The sequence below is a fragment of the Phascolarctos cinereus genome, unplaced genomic scaffold (genome assembly GCF_003287225.1).
Source record: "Phascolarctos cinereus isolate Bilbo 61053 unplaced genomic scaffold, phaCin_HiC Scaffold_1;HRSCAF=81, whole genome shotgun sequence".
NCBI classification, from domain to species: domain Eukaryota; kingdom Metazoa; phylum Chordata; class Mammalia; order Diprotodontia; family Phascolarctidae; genus Phascolarctos; species Phascolarctos cinereus.
Genome location: NW_027555514.1, coordinates 67628888 through 67650198, shown reverse-complemented (window position 1 = coordinate 67650198; position 21311 = coordinate 67628888). Strand labels below are relative to the sequence as shown.

The 21311-nt window shown below is 39.6% G+C and overlaps 1 long non-coding RNA gene across 1 annotated transcript in view; it reads right to left on the bottom strand.

The window, feature by feature from the left end:
• The window catches only part of LOC110211161 (uncharacterized), an 84294-nt gene extending 63395 nt beyond the window's left edge, over positions 1 to 20899 (bottom strand). Inside the window, exon 1 of the long non-coding RNA XR_002325289.2 lies at positions 20596 to 20899. This is a non-coding gene — a long non-coding RNA (uncharacterized LOC110211161). The remainder of the gene's footprint in view (positions 1 to 20595) is intronic.
• Positions 20900 to 21311: the final 412 nt, after the last annotated feature.

Sequence of the window (21311 nt, the reverse complement as noted above, 5' to 3'; positions counted from 1 at the left end):
CTTAATGTTGCTTGTTTTTTTTAAAGGTCCTTTTGTTTTCCTTACTTTTTTTTTCAAGGCTTAGCTCATTCTGGGTTTAGCCTTTCCTACCTTGTTTTTATGTTTGACTTTTTATATTTGTCCTTGGCAATGTGCCTTGCTTTCCGTCTTTTTTATGGAACTCTTGGTAGCTACATGGCAGGAAGACCTGAGCTCAAATTCAGCCTGATGTGAGTTATATGACTCTGAACAAGTCATTTAACCTCTCTCTTCCTCAGTTTCCTTAATGGTAAAATGGAGATAACAATAGGACCTATCTTTCAGGGTTGTTGTGAGAATCAAATGAAATGATATTTGTGTAAAGAGCTTAGCACAGCGTCTGGAACACAGTAGGTGCCTAATAAATGCTTGTTCCCTTTCCTTCTCCCTTATCCTTTTAAAAAGCTGAACTCCTTGAAGAGTATTCAAATTGCTAGAATGTACATTGGGTGAAGCAAGTACGGCCATCATCACCACTAGTATTCAATATTGTACTAGAAATGCTAGCTATAGCAACAAGAGAAGAAATAGAAGGAATTAGAACAGGCAATGAGGAAACAAAACTATCACTCTTTGCAGACAGTGTGATAGGATGTTTAGAGAACCTTAGAAAATTCAACTAAAGCACTAGAAATGGTGAACAACTTTAGCAAAGTTGCAGGATAAATAAATAAACCCATATAACTCATCAGCGTTTCTATATACTACCACAAAACCCAGCAGCAAGAGACAGGAAGAGAAATTCCACTTAAAATAACTGCAAACAATATAAAATACCATCTGCCAAGACAAACCCAGAAATGATATGAACACAGTTACAAAACACTTTTCACACAAGTAAAGACAGATCTAAAAATTTGAGAAATATTAATTGCTCATGGGTAGGCCAAACTAATATAATAAAAATGACAATTCTACCTAAGTTAATTTACTTATTCAATATTATACCAATCAAAGTACCAAAGAATTATTTTATAGAGCTAGAAAAAATAAAAAAACAAAATTCATGTGGAAGAACAAAAGGTCAAGAATATCAATGAAAAAAATGTGAAGGAAGGTGATCTAGTTGTTTCAGATTTCAAGCTGTATTATAAAGTGATAATCAACAAAATGATCCAGTACTGGCTAAGAAATAGAGTAGTAGATCCATGGAATAGATCAGGTACGTAATACACAGTAGTAAATGACCACAGTAATTTAGTATTGGGTAAATCCAAAGAGCCCAGCTTTGGGGGTAAGAATTCAACATTTGACAAAAACTGTTAGGAAAACTGGAAAGAAGTTTGGCAGAAATTTAGGACAGAACAACATCTCACAGCTTATACCAAGATAAGATCAAAATTATATGTAAAGAAAGATATCATATATAAATTAGGAAAGCATGAAAAAATGTACCTGTCAGATGTATGGGTAAAGGAAGAGTTTATGACCAAACAAGAGATAGGTAGGATCATGGGAAATAAAATAGATAAGTTTGATTACATGAAATTTTTGCACAAACAAAACTAATGTAGCCAAAATTAGAAGGAAACAGGAAGCTGGGAGGAAAATTATAGCAAGTTTCTCTGATAAAAGGCCTCATTTCTCAAATAGATAAAGAATTGAGTGAAGTTTACAAAAATAGACATTCCTCACTTGATAAATGGTCAAAGGATAAGAATAGACAGTTTTCAGAGGAAGAAATCAAATCTGTCAATAGTCACATAAAAAATGGTATAAATCACTATTGAAGAGAGAAATGCAAATTAAAACAATTCTGAGTTACTACCTCACACCTATTAGATTGACTAACATGACAGAAAAGGAAAATGACAAATTCTTGAGGGGATATAGAAAAATTGGAACACTAACACAGTGTTGGTCGAGTTGTAATTTAGTTCAAACATTCTAGAGAACCATTTGAAACTATGCCCAAAGGACTATGAAACTGCACATAGTTTTTGACCCAGCAATACCACTACTAGCTCTGTATCCCAAAGAGATCAAAGAAAAGGGAAAAGGACTTATTTTTACAAAAATGTTTATAGCAGCTTTTTTGTAGTGGCAAAGAATTAGAAATTGAGGGGATGCCTATCGACTGGGGACTGGCTGAACAAGTTGTAGTATATGAACATAATGGAATACTATTGTCCTATAAGGAATGATGAGCAGGGTGGTTTCAGATACCTGGGAAGACCTATATGAAATGAAACAAAGTGAATTGAGCAGAACCAGGAGAACATTGTATACAGTAACAGCAACAGTGTAAGGATGTCCAACTGTGAAAGACTTGGCTACTCTGATCAAGACAATGATCCAAGACAATTCCAAAGGATCATGAGAAAAATGCTATCCACCTCCGGAGAGAGAAGTGATGAACTCTGGATGCAGATTGAAGCATACTTAATTTTACTTTCTTTATTTTCTTACTTTTGTGTGAGGGCGTTTTCTTTTTCAACCTGGATAATATGGAAATATGCTTAGCATGATTTCACATGCATAATCAATATCAAAATGTTTGCCTTCTCAAGAAGGGGGAAGGATGGGAGGAAAAAAGAAATTTGGAAATCAAAATTTTTAAAAATGATCATTAAAATTTATATATAATTGAGAAATATTTAATTTTACACATATATACACACATATACATACGCATACATACATACAGATAGATAGATAGATAGATAGATAGATAGATAGATAGATAGATAAAATGACTTGTCCAGAGTCACACATCTAGCAAGTGTCTAAGGTAGGACTTGAACCCAGGTCTTCCTGACACCAAGCGCAGCACTCTATCCTCTACCTCACACTGCCTCTATGTACTTGCAGGTTTGTTGCCCTTAAGACTGAGGAATAATAGCAGGGATATAAATAAGAGAGACATTCAGAAGCCTGAGGATGCTGTTGGAGAAAGGAATAGCATTTATTATTATTAAGTACTTACTATGTGACAGGCACCCATGCCAAACACATTATGAATATTTTTTCGTTTTGACCTCAACAACAACCCCGAGAAATAGGTGCTGTTATTGCCCTCATTTTATAGTTGAGGAAACTGAGGCAAACAGAGGGAAAGTGACTTGCCCAGGGTCATACAACTAGTATCTGAGGCTGGATTTGAACTTAAGTCTTCCTGACTCCATTGTGCTACTTAGCTGCCTCGGGAGCTGTTAACAAACATCCTGATGCTGGAAGTCTTGAGGAATTAGTTCCTCTGGCCATTTAAAGGCATTAAAAGAAGGATGCTTACAGTACACTTCAAAGTGTCTTGATTTGTGTGTGTGTGTGTGTGTGTGTGTTTAAACTATTTTATTTATGCCTGTTGTTTTTCTGTCACTGTCAATTCTTGCCATCTCACTGCACATCACCCCCTGCAGAATTTGCGTATCTTATAAGTCCACACCACTGACCCAGTTAGTTTTTCTTTATGAGCCATTAGTTCGCTGAAGGTAATGAGTGAAGGGCACTTTCAGTGCAAATGATGCCAGGTCTATGCTTTGACCTTTCCACCCATTGGCCAGGCAGCCATAAAAGTTTAAGAGGAGCAATTAGTGGAAGCATTTCCAGGCCAGGAAGTAAGGTCAAATGTTTATTGTTCTGACCTTTCCTTCAATATTTGGTGTTAGGTCCTATTCTCAAGAACATAAATTGAAGAATCTTCCCCAACTGGATGTTGAATCAGGTTGAAATCAATAAAGACCTCTTGCTCCCTTGGATAAAGGGCCACACCAACGAGTTGAGCCCAGAGCTTTACCAATTCAGGCTGTAAAACTCTTTGAACCTTTACAAAGTAGGTTTAAAGAGATTGAGAGATGTTGTAAATGTTTCAAAGGGACAGGCAGCCCTTTGCCTTTTGCAGCAAGAATCAAACATAGTGGATAAACTTTATATCCCAATATGCCAAGGCTGGTGTCAGCAGCAATGTTCTGTTAGTAGGTGCCTTGGGGGTGAGAGAATTGTTATAGTTTCCTTCTGCTACAGTATATTGTATTAGATATTGTGCAAAACTGCAGTAAAAGACCGTGCCTACCATTAGGGAGCTTACAGTATGAGTGGGACCCAAAAGAGATAAAGTCATCCTACCCCACCCCACCTCTCCACCAAATGCAAGGCGCTCTCTCTCTCTCTCTCTCTCTCTCTCTCTCTCTCTCTCTCTCTCTCTCCTCCCCCTGCCACACACACACACACACACACACACACACACACACATACACACACTTAAAATGTCCTTTCCTCATTAGTGCATATTTTAGATTAAAGGGCTTAAAAAAAAAAGAGTTCTCTGAAAGATGGCAATGGCTCAGAGAACCATTAAATTGCCGCCCTGGTGGCCGCTATCAGCTTATCCAAAAAACTCCTTGGATTCCTTATAGCCATACATGTGGTCAATGTGATTAATTGTCAAGATGATAAGAACATAGCAAGGCACAGCTGACTTGGCTGACTCAATACTCAGCACCCAAGCCTTCAATGCAAGATTAAATAGTGGAACCCCCAGACTTCTCAGTGGGACCCCTTCTTGCCTTCAAAAATAAGGAACTCTAAAGGAAATCTCTTTTTTGGGCTCTGAGGTCACTGCAAGGGTTGCTAGGTTGAGACCCTCTGGTGTCTTAGTGAATTAGAAGTCATAGGGGCAGCTCAGTGGCACAGCGAATAGAGCTCCAATCTTGGAGTCAGGAGGACCTGAGTTCAAATCTGGCCTCAGACACAAAACACTCACCAACTGTGTGACCCTGGGCAAGTAACTTAACTCTGATTGCCTTACCAAAAGTCCAGAAAAAAAAAGTCATAGGGGTCTCATTCCTACCTACCTGTCTAAAGCCTATTCATCCTTCAGGGACCATCTCAAATTTTACTTTTCATGAAAGAAAGTTCAGTTGTTTTAGTCACATCTGACACTTCATAACTTCATTTGGGGTTTTCTTGGCAAAGATACTGGAGTAGTTTGCCATTTCCTTCTCCAGTTCATTTCAGAGATGAGGAAACTGAGGCAAACAGGGTTAAGTGACTTGCCCAGGGTCACACAACTAGTAAGTGTCTGAGGCCAGATTTGAACTCAAGTCTTCCTGACTCCAGCCCTAGCATTCTATCCACTGCACCACCTAGCTGCCCTAGGCAACTCCCTTTACCAATACAAATTAGTACCTTCTACCTCATAGTCACAGAGTTGCCTAGACCCTTGGTGTCAAATTCAAATAGAAGTAGGGGCCACTAAACCATTCATAAGGATTCCTGCAGGCGCATGTTGATTTAGAAAACCACATATTAACATTATTTATGTTTTACTGAATTTTTATTTTGTTAACCATTTCCTAATTACATTTTAATTTGGTTTGGCCACACTCAAGAGTGCTATGGGCCCCATGCTAAGAGTCTGACTTGCCTAGGATCACCCAGACCATACAATTCAGTTGTGGGACTAGAACCCAGGCTTCCTGACTTCTGGATAGCTCTCTCTCTACTACACGATGCCACCTCTCTGCCACTTAGTATGCCCTCTGTACAGTGCGTGGTACCTGATAATAAGTGTTTATTGACTGGGTCAATAGAAAGTGAATTGAATTGAAGGTGGGTCTCTCACATAGCAAGAGTAAGGCACAACTGATGGACAGTCTTCCTGCTGCCTTGGTATCCACATGATGTAAGAGGTTGAGATATTGATATCCAAACCATTAACGGGGTGCCCCCTCACCTTTGAAGAGGACCTGGCCATGTCCCTGGGCAAGTCTTTTAATCCAATAAATACTATCTCCCAATGGATAACTTGTTTAATTGATTTGAACTCAGAGTTGCTAAAATGAGAAATGTACAAAAACGTCATTTCTTCCCTAAGGAAACTAGAAAACTATTAAACTACCACCAGTGATTATGTTGCTGGAGGTATGCAAAATGGAACCAGCAATGCAAAACAAAAGCTCTAAGGTGGAGTAAGCTAATGCTACAACTATTGCCTACCTCTTTTATTCTTGCTTATAGGTTAATTTTCATGGCAATTCAATTCAACACAATTTTATTAAACACCAATCATGTATAAGGCTAGATTGGGAGTGGGGTACCTCCTTGACCCAGCCCTACTTAGTTCCTTTGCAGTTTTGTTAGCTGAGGCATTCCAAGATGATCTGAGGGAACATAGACTGACAATCAGGCATTTGAAGGGAATGCAGAGGAATTTTATGATCTCAAGTCAGAGAGTTGACTGGGGCTGGGGATTTTTAGTGACAACGACAAACAAAAGAAGAGGCTTAATCTTAGTTTATGGGTATCTGCCGGCTTTTACTGGTGGCCTGGCTTTGGAGCACTACCATGGCCTTCGGGTATATGGATTATGAGAAGTGTAGCTCTTCCTTGTAAGAAGAGGCTTACTAGATATTGATTGTACTACAGCAGATGGTAGCAAAGACTCAGTAAATGGCCCCCAAAAGTTGAATAACTGGATATCAGTAGATAGTTGCAAAGGGAAGCTCAGTAAATAGTAGAGACTAGAGGAGATGTATAGCAGGGAGAACACAACATTCAATGGAGAGCAGAGAGGCATAGAGAAATAGAAACCAGCTCTAGGACATCATCAGAGTACATTGATAGTGCTGAAGCATCAGCAGTGTTGAGATGCTCTGCCCACTCATATGTTCCCTAAATGCACCAGCCTTTATACATGTTCCTTGACTACATATCTTCTTTTTGTGTGGTGGTGGGTAACCTGTAGGAGAGAGTAGCCTTGTGGGGAGAGGGGACAGCTTTTCTAGTCACTTAATTTGCCTTGAATATATTCGATTACATCTATTTTGCTTTGAATGAATATGTCCTTTGAAGTTGGCTTACTAGACAAAAAAAATGGTGGGGGCTCTTGAACTTTAGGTAGAAGTAGGTGATCCAGAAAGTGCTGTGAATCTAGGATCATTTTCTGGGTGTTTATATATGATGGGTCACATCAGTTGCTAGGCTTCCATCTGTCAGTAACTACTCTTTGCCCAGAGAAAACAAAATATAGGATTGCCCTGTCTGAACTCAAAACACTAAAATATCTCAGTGAATGTGACAAATACTGTAAGAAAGCCATCTAATGAGAATTTTTCAACAATAATTATTTGCTTTTCCAAAGTATTACCTATCTCTAGGCAAAAGAAGCTCTACATTGAATATGAGCTCAGTTCCAGTACCGGATACTCAAAACAAGACTTAAAAATATCTTTAAGTCACTTATAACTTCACTCTGGTTGACAGGTCTAGAAAGCCTATTTTTTTGCACCCAGTTTTTACCAAGTCACCAAATGTAGGTTAGCTTTTGCAATTCTGTCTCTTTTTTCCCACAAAATTGGCATCTCTGCACCCAAGAGATAGGCTATCTATGTATTGCCAAAAAGGCCAGTTCCACTGTGAACAGGACACAGTATGTCGATTACACAGAGACACTTCTACATTAGAAGCCAACTCTGAACACAGTAGGTGTTCAATATGTTTTTGGGGTTGTGTTGACTTGACCTTGCCTCAGTCAGAAGAAAAACCAGGCATATAGCGTATATCATGTCATTTCCAGAGCTCCAGATGGTACATGTCTTTGTTTCCCACTCTGGAATAGCTATTGCCCTAGTGACCAACTGTGGCCATAGAAGAGCTATTGGTTTCATGATCTAGTCTAATAAGAGGTCCCTTGTGATTTGGACTTCCAAATGTGCAGCAGTTCAGGGAAAGCAAAGCGTGGGCATCAGTCTGACCTGAGCTCCCCTAGGAAAGGTCTTCTGGGAGTTTTAGAATTGTGATAGATCATGTGATTGGAACAAATGAGGTTAAGTTCTGCCAGAAAAGTGAATCGAGGCAATTATCATTCAGGACAAAATCTCTGTAGCCTAATTATTCCATCCAGTTCAATAACTTCACCTCTCTGGGATTCAGGCTCTTCACCTATAAAATAAGGGAGCTTGATCTAGCTAGATCCTGATTAGGGTGAATAAGGAGTCCTGTGAAGTAGTTGCATATATCTGAATTCACAATATGCAAAAGTTATAATTATGCAAAATATGATAATTGGCTAGCCTAATGGAAATATGCAATGCAAATTTGAATGAAACCACTTCATGGAATTCATCATTTTCAGTAATAGGGACCTAGCTGTAAATAATTTCTAGGGTTCAGGTTTAAATGTATTACGTATCAAAAGAATTCATCTTTATTGTGTTGTGGACCCCCTTAGCAGTCTGAAACCTATGGACCTCTGTTCAGAAGAATTTTATTTTTAATTCAAAATTGAAAGAAAAGCTAAATTTCAATTAAAGGTAAGTGAAATTAAGGATGCTTTTCCTCTAACTTAAATACATAGACTCCCAAAATCTAAGAACCCCATACCTGATATTTGTTAGATGCTAACATTTATTAAATCTGGTAGAATATAAATTCCTTGAGTTCAGGGACTACTTTGTTTCTGTTTTTGTAGCCCTAATGTGGTACCCTGCACACAGTAGGTGCTTAATAAATGCTTGTTGAATTGAATTGAATTGCAGTCCATATGGTAGGCAGTGACTAAGGACCTGGAAATATAAAAGTGAGCCAAGATAGAATCCTTGTCCATGATGAGCTTACAATCAAGTAGAATATATTATGTATGCACACAAATGAACATAATACCATTATCAGAATGGTGACATCTTAACAAAGTGCTAGGAAAGATCTAAGGACATTGTGAGATTGCTTCTGGTTTGGGAATTGAGGAGTGAATCAGGAAGAAAATAGCCTTTGAAGGGTAAGAAGGATTTCAATTCTCTAAATAATAGAATTTTCTTCTTGGACAATGGAATCTTGGCCATGGTGAATAAATTTTTTTCTAAGCCTCGTGGGGACAGAGATTTCATTGTGATTTCATTGTTCCAGGAAACTCCTGGGCAAGAAAAATTTAAGCTTCTAGTCTTATTTATTTGTCCATTCACTTAATTCATTTGTTCATTCATTCAGGCTGGACCTACGATTTCACTGTGCACTGGAGGGAGCTCCTGGTGAGACTTCCTCTGCAGCACCTTCTCCGAAACATAGAGGGGGGTTTAGGGAGTTATCTGGGACACTGAGAGGTTGTGATTCTCTCAGAGTCACCCAGCCAATGGGAACTGAAGCACGGTGTCAAAGGAGATCAAACCCAGGTCTTCCTGATTATGAGGCCAATATTCTATTGACTAAGAAGCATCTCAGTCCCTTATGTACCATGCCGTAATAATTTCCACAAAACAACTTTACATAAACACTCTCTAAAGCAGAATTCCTGGACCCAGAGCCCTTTAAATACCAACAGTCAGGTTGGTGTAATATATGAAAGGCTGAAAAACCAGATCATACGATGGTCAAGGATATTCAGATGTACCAGGACCAACCACTTGTGGGACCGCATTAATAAACATCAAATTAGCAAATGAGATGGAGCCAACCTCTAGGTTATAGTTGATGGTATCAGCCTGGTTAGGGAGATAAGGCCCCTGAATCACCACAAGCTGGATTAAAGATGAGTGAGCAGATTTGGTTCAAACAAGCCTTGCTTACCCCTTTCACACAGACTAGGACCATTCTAGGTTCCAAGTTCACTGGGCTTCCTCATACTTTTTCTTCCCTTTGGGAATTTGAGTAAGTCACTTCCCCCATCTCTCTGGGCCTCAGTTTCTCCATCTGAAAAGTGAGGGTTGGATTAGGTGCCCTCTAAGACTCCTTTAATTCTAGGCCTACATCTTTGTAGTCTTCCTCACCTGTACTTTCCAGCTATTCCTAGAAAAGGAAATTATTCTTATTAAATACCGAATCTGATTTTTCCTAACCAAGAGGTCTGAGTCCAATACAATAAGCACAATTGCTTTAAGGAGTGGCCTCTTTCCACAAAACAAATCCTACGACCAGCTGAGTTTTCCATCCAAACTGCCTTTTTTGGAGGAGTGGGGTGGGGTGGGGGGTGGGAGTTATTACTAGGGCCACCTGGAAAAACAGCTTCAAGGTATTTTTTAATCATACATGCCCCTGGACCTTTTAAAAGAAAGTTTTAATAGCCTCCTGCGGCTTGGTGAAAGTCTTTTCTTACTGAGATGCTGAAAAATCAGCTTTACAAACAAAAAACAGACTGGTCAGGTAAAAGGGTATAATTTCTCTTTCTCAGCACTTTCAAGATCCTGGTGTTTCAGATTCTAATACATTCTGAACCGCTCACTGCTTTTGCCCTATTTTCTGTGTTTATTTATTTATGATCACACATTTCTTTTGCTTTGAATACTGACAACATAGAACTCATGTCTAGATATAGAAGTTTGTGGCAGAGAAATGGGAAAATTCATCCATTCGACATGAGACAAATGGAACACTCATCACCTATGTAATATGATTTTTTTTTCCACCAAGAGCAAATCCTGACCTCTCCACCTGGGGAAATCCATCCTTCATTCTCCTTCCCCCCCCTCCTCCCTCAGTTCTTTGTTGGTTATCTCAAGAAGGTAGTGTTTGTAGGCCTGGGAGCAACCTTAAAACTGGAAAGGCAGGCAGACCAACATGGACTGTGTGTTTGGAGAATGGAAAGTCAAATGGTCAAGGCTGGGAGTGGAAGGTCTGGGTTGGTAACCCAAGCATCCCCTAGACTAGCCCATTTCCTACACTCTCCCCAAACTAAAAGTTTGAACCGTCAAGTAATTCAGAAAAATACTGACAATCTTCCATCTTTCCTATCCATAAGGAAGATTGAAAAGCTAAGCAACAGCCAGGAGGGAATATCCCCCATGAGTATTAGGTACACATCTGGAAAGAGAGAGAATGGGAAAGTTAAAATGTGCTATAAAGCCCCAAGTCAAGGGGCCAGAGATCCCTCCCTTCCCTCAACCAATCCTTGCTGGCTCCAACAAGGACAGATTAGATTTGTGGCCTCAGTTATTATTTATAACATTTATAATATTCACTACAGGGTTCCCTTGGCATTATTCCAATACAGAAGACAGAACCAGAGTTTCTCTCAATTCTGCAAGCTCCTAGGCTTCCTGGAATTTCCATAAACAATTCCAGACATCTCAGGAATAATTTCTGAGCCCCATTTTCGTTAACAAGTGTTTAAATGTGCTTTTACTTTAAGCACGCATTTTCCTGTGTTAATAAGCACCTAAGCTCTTGGCTGAATTGGGACTACAGAATCAACCTGCCAGGACTCAATATGGGGTTTAAAAAACCCCAAAGCCTTCCAAATGGCATTGCTCCAAAATGGAACAAGCAGCCCTGTCGGGTAGTGAGCTTTCTGTAACTGGAGGTGTTCAAGCACTTAGTGACCACTTCTCAGGAATGCTATAGGGGAGTTTTCTGCTCAAGGTTAGGTAGGGCTAGATTCCTCTGTTCTCCCTTTCCACTCTAGCATTCCATGATTCCATGGCCATATCTGGCAGGCTCCAGCTGTAGGCATCCTTCTTTTTCTGACTGATGCATCCCAATGTTAATCTCTGAGGTAGGTTTCAGCGCACTGAGCTATTCTGCATGCTAACAGGTGTGCAGAAGGAAGGAGAAATCTGTTATTTAAAAAGGATGTCCATCCCATTACTAGAGCGATTGCACAAGCTAGGATGTAGAACTGTCATCCTCAGCTCTTTCCTGCTCTTTACACTGTGATTCCTGATCTGATTTTAATAAATTAATTCAATTCAACTCAGTAAATATTTACTAAGTATCTACTATGTACTGGGCACCAGGCTATGAACTAAGGATATAAATACAAAAATGAAATAATTGCTTCTTTTAAAGAGCTTGTATTCTACTAACGGGAATCAACATTTACATAGAAAAGTCAATATAATTTAAAAAAAAATAAACACAAATTGTCCTGGTAAGAGGGTCAAACAATCAGGAAATATTGTATAAAATGTGCTGAGCCTTTAAGGGAGATAGGTCTTCCAAGAGGCAAAAGTGAGGAGGGAGAGCATTCTAGGCATGGGGCACAGCTTGTATAAAGTCATGGAGGGGAGAGATTAAATGTTCATGGAAAATGTTATATAGAGAGTATGTGAGGGGCAATAATGTGCAATCTGCCTGAAATGGTAGTCTGGAGCCATGTTATAAAGAACTTTAAATGCCAAACAGAAGAGTTTATATTTTATTATCGAGACAATAGAAAACATGGAAGGTTTTTAATCAGAGGAGTGATATGGTCAGAACTATGCTGGTTGCTGTGTGCAAGGTATATTGGATAGGAGAAAGGCTGTATATACAAGAGACCTAATCTTAGAGTGAGAGTTACAACTAGGGTGAGGCAACAGGAACTTTGTCTCAGGACACAAACATTTACAGGACACTAAAATTAACATATTTAACAGTCTTTTTAGAGCAACTGAGCTCAACAGTAAATTAGCAAGAATAATTAGTTAGAATAGGATGATAGAAGATTGTATCTATTATCAATAAAACCCATCTGTGAGCCCCTATAGCAATACCCTCCTTCTCAACTTAATTTGTCCAAAGTAGTTCTTTTCTTATGAACATTACAGAGCTGATTTCAGGCTTGTTTCATGCTTCTTGCCCTGAGTGCCAAAACTGGTAATCATTATTGGAGTTAGAGAATTCGTTTATTTCCCCAAGATTCTACAATAACTTGAGTGTATACAAAGAAAATTGTGGGGCAAGGTATATGAAAGGGTACTGTCTCTAAGGGGCAGAAGGCACAGGTAGCCATAAACTGAAGATGTAGCCATCTTGACTCATCCTTTCTTGTCTTCACAGTTCCAAGATGGATAATTCTGTAGCCGATATAGTAGAATAACAGATAATGGCATGAATATTGGTGAGAACAATGAATTCCATGAAGAGGTCACTTATATTTGAATTTGCACCAATTGAAATTATAATTATGTAAAATATGGTTATTGGTTCCAGCCCCATGAAAATATACAGTATGAATTCCAATCAGGTGACCACTCCATGGGAATGAATTAGTCACACTAATTAGAATCTGACTGTATTAGGCATGCCTTTTCTGATTTTTCAAATATACAACTCTGCGTTTGAAAACAATACAAATTACATTATTGCCTAGACTATGCAAAAGCATATTTTGTGCTTTGTAATATCCTAACGCATGCCAGGCTTTGACACTAACCCTAATAAATGCTAATGGGCTTCTACTCTAAGTACCTGCTGATTGGAGTGTCTTCCTGGGAAGAGCTCCAGTTGCAGCAGGTAACTAAAGGACTCATCGGAGAAATTTCTAATTAGCTGGGAGGATGCTTTGAAAGAAGATTTTGCTTCTGCTACATGCTTGTTAATGAATGCTGAGGAGAAAGCAGAACTAGACATCCAAAGTGTGGGACAGAGCCAAAGAACTTCAGAGGGATGGCCCATGGCCTACCTCTCATGGTTTCCAATAAAAACCCACTCCTTACCTCTGGTTCTGTTTTACTGACAAATTAATGTACTCTTTCTGTTCTCTTCCTCTTTCCTTCTAGGAACCATCAGTTGTGGTCACATACCATTACCTCAGAGAAATACATACATTGACCAACTCGTGGATGAATATATTCATATCCATGATACAATACAATAAGCATTAATAAGTACATACCATGTGCCAGGCGCTGTGCTACGAAATCATTGAAATGCAGGGTATCCCAAATATCATAGTGAAGCTTTAAGCTTTAATAACTTAAAACTACACTAAAACTTTTGCTTTAATAGTTGAAAATTGCATAAAAATTGCATTTAAACAGCATTAAAAGTTGCACTTATATTGCATTAAAATTGCATTTTGGGACACATTAAAATGTTCAAAATGCTTTATATACATACACTCTCATTTGAGCTTCTCAACCACTCTGTGAAGTTGGTGATATAGATAGTATTATTCACATTGTACAGATGTGGAAACTGAGGTTCTAGAAAGGTAAGTGATTTTTCTCAGGATCACACAGCCAGGAGAGGAAGTGTGAGGTAACAGATAGTAAATCAGAAAGAATTGGGTTTAAGGCCCAACTCTGATATTAACTGTGTGACCCTAGGCAAGCCATTCAGCCTTTCCATGTTCTAGGCAACCTTCTAGGATTATAAGTGGCAAAGAAAGTGCTGATCTGCATGAGGGAACCAGAAGTCCTCTATACCAATGAAATGACAGATCTGTTCCGAGCCATACAACTAGTAAGTGTCAGAGGCAGAACTTGAACACTTGGTCTTCTTGACTCCAACTCCAGCCCTGTCGCCACTAGGCTAGTCTGTGTTTTAATACATAAAATCACAACCATTTAGACAGCACACAGCAGCAGTTAGGGATACAAATCATAAGACATTGGCATCTAAGTCACATGGAAGAAGGCATACATTCACATGAAGTCAAGGGGGTGAGAGTGAATTGGGACATCAGGCCAGAAGAGAAGGAGAAGGCTCATCATCATGACCCTTGACTTATATCCTGTAGCCCCTCCAAAGAGTTCAGATACCCGTGCTTGGGTAGGAAGTCCTCTGAAAAGAAATTCCAGAGCAGAAGAGAAGACTGTGTTCGGAGATTGATCTATCCTTTGCTTTCCAGCAATCAAAGAAAGAACTTCACCTTCCTCCCCTGACCAGCTGGGCTGCTGGATCCCTGAGTATTTTTCACATACCTTCATGTCTCCAATACTTTCTGTGACCTGTTGGGTTGTTACCGTTGCTGTTTGTCCTTTGTTATTGAAGAGGACCATGGCATCAGGAAGGTGATGCCATGACTTCCAAGTGAATTGGATTTAAGTACAAAGTCACCATTCTCAGTCTTTTCTCCCAAGCCATCTGGGTCCAGTGGCAGGATATAGAACAGGACGACTGGTGATGGCCCAGATGCAGTGGGAGACCTTGACCTTTTTAAGTTAAGGTCTTTTCCAGGGAAGGATAAGGCAAGTCCTACCGATGGGTATCCTCCTACCTTTTCCCAGGATATGGGGTTTGGCTGTCTGTCAGCGCTGCTCTTACAGACTATAACAGGAAAGTGGGGAGGACACAGTTGAAGCCAGCTTTGGAAGGTAAGCCTAAATCTCATGGCCCAGGATATTCACCAGCACCTACCCTGCTGAAAGGAGACAGTAGGCAGCATGGCTTGAGGAAGAAGAAATAGAACCCAAGGCAGTTCTGATCCATCAACCCAAATCTTGAGCTAGATGTAAGGCAGATGTTTGGGCCAAGCCTGCCCTGCTAAAGGTCGGTCATTGGTCTTCTTATTTGACTCTGACATGAGGTCTGCTCTCTGAGTAGAGGTGCTGGCAGTGCATTGATTGCCCAAAGAAGATAGACAGGAAAATCCTCAAGACTTTAAGATAATTCCCATAGCGACCAAACTAGCCCCTTCTACCAGTTCAGTTGACAGTTGGAAAACCAAGATTCCTTTCCTGCTTCTTTCTATCCTCCAGGCCCTCTTCACTCCCACCCAACATCAATTACCAGCACCTGAGGTTATCTCCAATTTAATCTGTTTATTTCTTACTTGGACATAGTGGTTTGTGTGCGGTTCCCTCCATTAAACTGTGAGCTCCTTGAGGGCAGGGACTGTTTTTTTTCCCTTTCTTTGTATCCCCAGTGCTTAGAATAATGCCTGGCACTTTAAATGCTTGTTGACATATTATAGTTTCCTCTGTGGGTATATGTACGTATATACATATACATGAATATTTAGTCACAGATCCAGAAAAATATACATATTTAATATATATATATGTATCTAGAATTTGGAACTCAAAACAAAAACAAATATTTTAAATTATTTTAACATGTAATTGGGGAAAAATAAAATATATTATATAATTATGTATAGAGATTTATATGATTATATATATATATATATATATATATATATGTTTATTATGTAGAAGCTTCCTTATTGGGTACTCTTTACATCAGTGAAATCACAGATTCACATAAATTACATATATTATAATTTGTAACATATGAATATATATCTTACATAATATAGCATTAATATTTATATAATTTATAGAGTCATATTATTGGACATTTATATTATATTAATATTTGTATTGTTTTATATAACTTATGTAACATTTATCTAGTATAATTATGTTATACTATTATATTTAAATAGTATAATTTATATCATATTTATATAACATTTAATTATGTAATACATTATTCTAATATGTATTATTATATTTCTATGGGGCAGCTAGGTGGCACAGTGGATAGAGGGCTGGAGTCAGGAAGATTTGAGTTCAAATCTGTTCTCAGACACTTCCTAGCTATGTGACCCTGGGCAAGTCACTTAACCCTGTTTGCCTCAGTTTCCTCATCTAGAAAATGAGCTGGAAAAGGAAGTAGCACACCACTCCAGCATCTTTGACAAGAAAACCCCAAATGAAGTCATGAAGAGCTGGATACAACTGAAAGGACTGAATAACAACAAATTATATTTATATAGTATAATTTATGCAAAATGTATATAGTATATATAATTATATAGGTCCATTGTTATATGATATATTAACATAATATTTCACATTAATTATATTAAGAATATGTTATATCAATATCTTTAATGAATTATTAATTATTTAACATATGTGTGATTTATCTGGATCTATGATGTCACTGATGTAAGTAAGAAACTCCCAATTAGAAAACTTCTCCCGATGCACTTGGTTGGTAGTTTTAGAGAGTTGTCTATGAGCACTACAGGGTTAAATGGCTTGTCCTGGATCAGACAGCTAGAATATGTCAGAGGAAGGACTGAATTCAGGCCTTTCTGAATCTTCGCCCCACTCTCTTTCCACTGTGTCAAGATGCGTCTTGTGTATCATGGGCCCATTCATTATTCCAGGAGCTAAAACACAACAGGCTAAAATCTAGCCTTTCCAGGTTTTTTTGTTTTTTGTTTTTGTTATTCTGATTGTGTTTTTCAACATGCTAGGCAACCCCAGTTTCTTAGCAATTTGCAGATTTGTTCAGCATGCCATCTAAACTCTGAACAGAACCAATTCAAAGATAGACGCTGCCTCAGACACTTATCAGCTATGTGTCCCTGGGAATGTCACTTAACGGATCTCAGCCTCAGTTTCCTCATCTGTAAAATGACGATAATAATAGCATCGAATCACAGGTTGTTGTGAGGATCACATGAAATAATATATGGAAAGAGCTTTTCAAACCTTAAGGAACTATATAAATGTTAGCGATTGTTATTTTTATTTTTTGTGGTAACGTGCCAGAGACCTCCCTGCAAAGTGACATCAGGACTGAGCTTTGGAAGTGATTATGGAAACTGGTGGCTTTTGAGGTCTCAGTGGCTGAAAACATGTATCAGCCTGAGGCCAATCAGGTGAGGAACTTCTCTAGATTTAGCTGGGCTGGCGCTCAGAAAACACAGACACATGCTAATACTGCCCCAGCACCAGGACAGGACACCCCCAGGGCTTGTGTTCACCAGCACAGCCTTTGATAACTCAAGGTCACCTCTCAGCCTAGCCGAGGTGGAGCTTGGCCTTTAATCCTTACAAAGCAAATTATTGATTTAGTACTTACCTTGGGCCCACTTCCAAAAGGATTAATGGAGTCTTACCAAATCAAACAGCATTTATACAAGGACAGATGAAAATCCTAAAAGCTACCCCACTATAATTTAAGACCTTCTTCCGATCGGGGTGGGGGGGGGCCCTTGACAGAAAGAGAGGTGAGAAGGTAAGAGGAATAGCTAACAATTTAAGGAACAAAAATGAAAGCCAAATATCTCTGAAGGGAAAATTCAACCTTAGATTTACAAAAATCTGATTCTCACAAAATTTTCCAGGAAAACATTTAGATCAATGACCTCATCAATTAATCATTTATTAAATGCATATTATGTGGCAAGAACTCTGCTAGGTACTGGGGATATCAAGGCAGAAATGAAAAGTTCCTGTCCTCAAGGAGTCTACATTTTATTTTATGTGTATACTCTTTCTAGAGGGGCAGCTAGGTGGTGCAGTGGATAGAGCACTGGCCCTGGAGTCAGGAAGACTCATCTTATTGAGTTCAAATCAAGCCTCACACACTAACTAGCTGTGTGACCCTGGGCAAGTCACTTAACCCTGTTTGCCTCAATTTTCTCATCTGTAAAATGAGCTGGAGAAAAAAATGGCAAACCACTCCAATATCCAAAACACGCCAAATGGCATCACAAAGAGCTGGACACAACTGAAATGACTGAACAAACACCCTTTCTAGGTGCATAAATTATAACCTAGTGGTGACTCTTTATTGCATATAGTCTTATCTTCTTGCTCCAATAAATCTTCTCTAGCCCAAAGTGTTAAACTTTTCTTAAAAAGTAACATGGCATTCCTGAGCTACATCATTGGCTCTAATAAGACTAGGATTTTGAGCCAGAAGAATACTTAGCAATTTTCTAGTCCAGGGGGGTCTGTGAACTTGGCTTTTTGAATTTTGATCAATGTATTTCAATATCATTGATTTTCTTTGCAATCCTATATATCTTTTTTAAAATTTTAAAATTTTTTTAATTTACAATTTAAATTAAATTTAAATTAAAAAATATTTTTCTGAGAAGGGGTCTGTAGGTTTAACCAGACAACCAAAGGAGTCTAGACACAAAAAAAGGTGGAGAAGCCCCGAGCCAGTTCAGCCTAAGTAAGGAAACCCAAGGTCAGAGAAAGGCTTAACTGATCTGCTCAAGGCCACCGTGCATTAAGTAAAAGGACTGGGGTTGAGCCTTCAGTCTCTGGCTGTTTCTACATTCGATCTACTGTGACCACCAGATATTTTCCCAGTGTCGATCTATAAAGTCAGTTCTTCCCCACATTTAATGTGTGTGGTTAGCTTTACTGTCTTTAAATATCCTGACTCGAACCAGTGCCTTTTGACTTCTCCCAGACACCTGGAACTGTCTTCTCTTTTCCCTGTAGCTGACATCTCTCTTTTGGTTAATTTTGCTTTAAAAATGCATGTTGATTGATTATTGATGAAGGGATGAATCTCAGAGCTGCAGTTCTGGGGTAGGCAAACAAGGAGTGGGTGTGACTGTCACACCTTCAGCAGAGAAGACTGTTTCACATGGAGGAGCCTGAGACAAACCTTTATTTCATCCGGATCTACCTACTGCTCCCTTCATTTGTCATTAGTAAGAGGCAGCTAGATGCTGCAGTGGATAGAGCACCAGCCCTGGATTCAGGAAGACCTGAGTTCAAATCTGGCCTCAGACACTTGGCACCTACTAGTTGTATGACCCTGGGCAAGTCACTTCACCCCATTGCCTTGCCAAAAAACAAACAAACAAAGAAAACCCTAACACTTATTAAGTGCCTATCCTGCTTCGGGAGTCATGCTGGGAACTGCTGATATGAAGACAAAAATAAAAGCAATGCCTTCTCTCAAGGAGCTAACATTCTAGAGGGGGAGGAGAGGGGTGGACAACATGTCCATCGTCAAGCAAATAAATAAATATAAAATAAATACACATGAATTTAGGGAGTCTAACAGCTAAGAGGGGTGAGGAGAGGCCTCATGTTGACAGTGGCATTTGACCGAGCTTTAAAGGAAGCTTGAGATTCTGATAGGCAGAAGTATGGGAGAAAAGTGTTCCAGGAACAGAGGACAGTGCAAAGGTTCAGAGATGAGGGCTGGAACATCTAGCTAGAGGCAGCTAGTGGCGCAGTGGACGGAGCACCGGCCTTGGATTCAGGAGGACCTGAGTTCAAATCTGGCCTCAGACACATAGCACTGGCTAGCTGTGTGACCCTGGGCAAGTCACTTCACCCCATTGCCTAGGCCCCCCCCCAAAAAAGGGGGACATCAAGCAAGTTTGCTGAGAACACAGAGTATATGAAGAGAGAAAGCAGCACATACAGCCTGGTTGGAACCAGCTTACAAAGGGCTGCTGCGAATGAAGGAGCTTGGACTTCATCCAAAGTTTGTGGGGAGTTTTGTAATTTAGCAAATGAGATATTTATAAAAAGCAACATTTATAGAAAAAAACACTTAGCTCAGGGCCTGGCACTTAGTAGGTGCAATGTAAATGTTCATTCCCTTCCCCTTCCCTTGAGCCTAGAGACGACGAGGAGCCACTGAAGCTTCTTGACCCAGACAGTCTTACTATATGGCCAGCAGTGTTCTTGCCTTCCAGTGTGTTTTCCCTGACCTACTCAGTACTGATGTCTCTCGAATCCTCCTTGACCCCTTGAATTTAGTTGCCTTGTGAACTCTGGTTAGACTCTGCTTACTTTCTCAAACCTGTCCCTTGGATCATGCAGCACCGTCTTGCCCCAAAGGCTACTCTCTCTGGCCCAAATAATTACTCCTGATCACCGGGGCACATAGGCTCCGAATGTGGGTGTCTTCATAGAACTGGATCTTCCTCATTGGCTCATTCCAATCCTCTCATTTTACTTTTTTTTTTTTGGCTAGGCAGCAGAGTTAAGTGACTTGCCCAGAGTCACACAGCTAGTGAGTGTCAAGTGTCTGAGGCTGGATTTGAACTCAGGTCTTTCCAAATCCAGGGCCAGTGCTCTATCCACTGCGCCATCTAGCTGCCCCATTCCTCTCGTTTTACAGATGAGGAAACTGAAGCCCCTACAGATAAAGTGACCTACCCAAAGACATTAAGAAGCTTAGGCAAAAGCTCCACATGCTGGGTGTCCCAGAAGAACTCACCTGGTCTCCAGCAAGTTAAAGAACAGTGGTCTCAAGGTCACAAACCAGCTTCAGCAGTACCGGAGGCTTCTGGTGGGTGGTTTTTTTTGAACACATTTTAAATTTCCAGTAAATTATGGGGCTTTGTTTAAGGATTCCTGTGTCCTTAAGTCCTCCATGGCCTCATGCTTCCTGCGGCCTTGGATTTTCCTGAGCAGGGAAAGCAGTGCCAAGCACAGCCCCGCTGTGGGGCTGTTTCATAGCAGTTGGGGGATGGCCCAGCACATCCTCTCTGATGGAAGCAGGCTGGGAGGCACCTATAAGACCAAGCTGGGTCTCTGCTAACTTTTCTAACAAAATTTGCTTTGTCTAAATTTAATGACTTATTTGAATGAAAAATTCCCCCTTTTTCCAGGGTGACTGAAAGCAAAACATAATCAGCTCTTTCTATTCATTAAAACAGCATTTTTCAAGGGAAAGTCATACAGGGCACAAATCATCTAGGGTAGACAATAGAGCACTTACTAAGTACTTACCATGTACCAGGCACGGTATTCAGAACATCACAGAGCTAGAGAAGACCATCCTGACCTTTTTATTTTTTATCTCATGGACCCCTTTGACAGTCTGGTGAAACCAATGGACCCCATCTCAGAATGAAGCTTTTAAACATACAAAATAAAATAATGACTTGGCAAAGAAGAGCAATTATAAAGAAATATAGTTATGAAATTTTT